Source organism: Poromitra crassiceps (assembly GCF_964638095.1).
Source record: "Poromitra crassiceps genome assembly, contig: HAP1_SCAFFOLD_248, whole genome shotgun sequence".
NCBI classification, from domain to species: domain Eukaryota; kingdom Metazoa; phylum Chordata; class Actinopteri; order Beryciformes; family Melamphaidae; genus Poromitra; species Poromitra crassiceps.
The window spans coordinates 9,867-12,730 of NW_028152148.1; the positions used below are offsets into that span (position 1 = coordinate 9,867).

Consider the following 2,864-nt stretch of genomic DNA (forward strand, 5'->3'; position numbering starts at 1 on the left):
AAATAGCTTGTTGTGGTCTGACTGTAACCATTTAGTAATGGTCTCGTTCATAGTTTGTTAAAGGCACTGTGTGTAAGATTCTGCACTATTAAATATCCCCAAACCAATAACTTGTATATATAGAGGAGGTATAGTGATTTATTTCTGTGTTTACAACTAAGCCACGCCCCCTCCCTGTGTTGTGATGGCCCTCTGTCCTTCCCCTCTAACAGCCCGAATCAGTTTACATAGAAACCCCTCCCCCGAGAAGCCGACCTAGTGAGCCCCTCCCAGCCCACAGCAGAATTTTGTAGACCAAGATGGCGGAACCCTGATGCGGGCATTCCTGACTTTTACATTCCGTGATCCACCTTATATATGCGGTTTCATACTTTAGCCAAATCGCCGCCGAAAAGAAATATCTCAGACCAGAGTCAACCTTGCCGGTCTGGCTTTCACTAGATGGAGAGCCCTACGAGCAGCTATATCTGGCCTGCAAAGTGACTCGGAGCTGCCGTGTTCTCCTGTACACAGTGGTAAGTAACGTTATCGCGTTTGCATGTCCCATTTCAGTAACGTTACGCATGATAGCGAAATGTACAAGTTGTTATCGATATTGTGAATTTGTTCTGTGAATGTTGTAATCACTTGGCTAACTGTTGCTTTTCACGGCTATTCAAATGACTTTACACTGCTAGTGTAGTGTGTACGAACGACAAGCTAATCAAATCCTGCAGGATTTGATTAGCTTGTCGTCCGTGTATAACTTATACACAGACATTCTGGTGACAAGCTGACATGAATGACATAACGTTACTTCCCATTACAAATTTCGCATGCATTTTCTGTTTATAATTACGTCCAGTTGCTGTCACTATGACGCAGAACGGTATAGTAATGTGTAAACACTTAGAAAGGCCATGGAGAAAAGCTAGCTTCGCTAATGTTAGCAGTTTGTTGTTATCTCACTAAGCAACGTTACATTAGAAAATAGCTGTAACACCGTCCAAACAAATCAAGGTTTGGTAAAAGTATCTAATTCATGACAATGTGGAGGAACCCTGCCTTGATATCTACCAGCTACAAAATAGATGATTCAAATTAATACTAAACACGTTTCCATTTGTCTGATTTTCAAGGTGCCAGTCATCCAGTCATGCAGAAGATGACAAGATAGAAAACAAGTGGACCCACCATTATGATATTTGAGATGGAGAAATTGTGCTTTTATAGCAAACCTGTATAATACATGTTCTATCATCTTTGATGTTTAGATGTTTGCTGTCTGCAATCTTCTGTACACCAATAAAGTTGATATGACTTCATCCATGTCTCTTGGCCACTATTCTACAGTAACATTAGATTTGCCTAAAGCTGAGTGTGTCTAGCTACAGTAGCCTAGTGCCTACCAGTATTTGTGTTTCTGTGTATATATAGCCTACTTTATATAATAGACAGTGTATGTGATGTTTCTCAGTACATTGATTTCACAACTTCGTTTATCAGAAAAAATACTTTATTTGCAAAACTAAAATATGGGCTACACCAGGATGACGTGACCAGTTCCATCAGCTATGCGGTTCTTCAGGATGTCGACAAGATCTGCTATCGTCCTACAGCCGACCTTCCTCTCTGCGACCCTGTCTTGTCCCACTGGTGCTAGCCTGGGCTTCAGGCATACAGCTTGGTTTGCCTGCCTATAAAATACAGCAGTGATTCAAGCGTTTGAAATTAGTTTGAACAACTCTAACAATGAGAAAATACTAGCGTTGCACTATGAATACATTTTGGCCATGTCTTGGTATTAGCAGACGAACAAAAACACAGGCTAAGCTACTCACTGTTGACAGACAGCTGTGGTTAGCTAGCGATGTCCCCAACATTGAATTGAAATCATCCTAATTTAGCTATGTCAACCTGGTTTTAGACAACGTTTTGCCTAACTGTACTTAGCAATAGGGCAGGCTATGCAAAAGGTTAGGTTACAATGTAACCTTTTCAAAATCCATGTAACCATTACATGGATTTTGATCGGTTAGCAGATTATACAAATAAGTCTTACCAAGCGGACTATTGTCAATATCCTAAAGGTTTATGACTATCATGTGAAATTTGTCATTACTCAAGCCAAATACATAGCCGAGATGCATTCGTGCTTGTTTTATGTACTTACGTCTGCAGTAGGTAGGCTATGCACAAAATAGTTGTTTATATCTCCGTTGCTTGGGAGGGAGGGAGGGAGGGAGGTGGGGGAACCAGGAAGTGCTGTGCGCTGGTGGGTGGGATCGAGATTGTTTGGGTAAACAAGTTTTGTTATGGTTTGAAATGGCGACATCTAGTGGACAAAAAAATCACACACAGTGCCTTTAAAGGTGGATTTGTCTCCAGTCCATAATGGAGGTTACTGTGACGACGAGTTGTCGCTTGAGGGTCATGATCATGGCGGCTAATCGGCTATGCTGCCAGGCTGTCTCTTCCCCTTGTAAACCTGGCTCCAATTCAGGGCCGTTTCTCAATACCAAGAATGCATTCTTGTTCGTGTTCTTGGGGAGAACGTTCTTGCTAGTCGTTCTTGGAAGAATTAACTTGCTAGGTCACAAGCACACATGACGCTGTTGGCAGTTTGAGACTAAATGGTAAATGGCCTGCATTTATATAGCGCTTTTATCCAAAGCGCTTTACAATCAGTAGATAGTCTACATTCACCCATTCATACACCGATGGCGGCAGGCTGCCACGCAGGGTGCCTACACACCATCGGGAGCAAGGAGGGTTAAGTGTCTTGCCCAAGAACACAGCGACAGCAGCTGGGAGGGAGCGGGGATCGAACCGCCAATGATTGGAATTTGGAAACCCTCATTAGTGTTTTGCTTGCACCTGTGTTT

The 2,864-nt window shown here is 42.5% G+C and overlaps 1 long non-coding RNA gene across 1 annotated transcript; it reads left to right on the forward strand.

Annotated features, from left to right (window-relative positions):
• The first annotated feature begins 288 nt into the window (after positions 1-288).
• LOC310770849 lies at positions 289-1,304 on the forward strand. The gene is made up of 2 exons (XR_014552361.1): positions 289-515; positions 1,119-1,304. It is a non-coding gene; the product is annotated as an uncharacterized lncRNA (long non-coding RNA).
• The last annotated feature ends 1,560 nt before the right edge of the window (positions 1,305-2,864 follow it).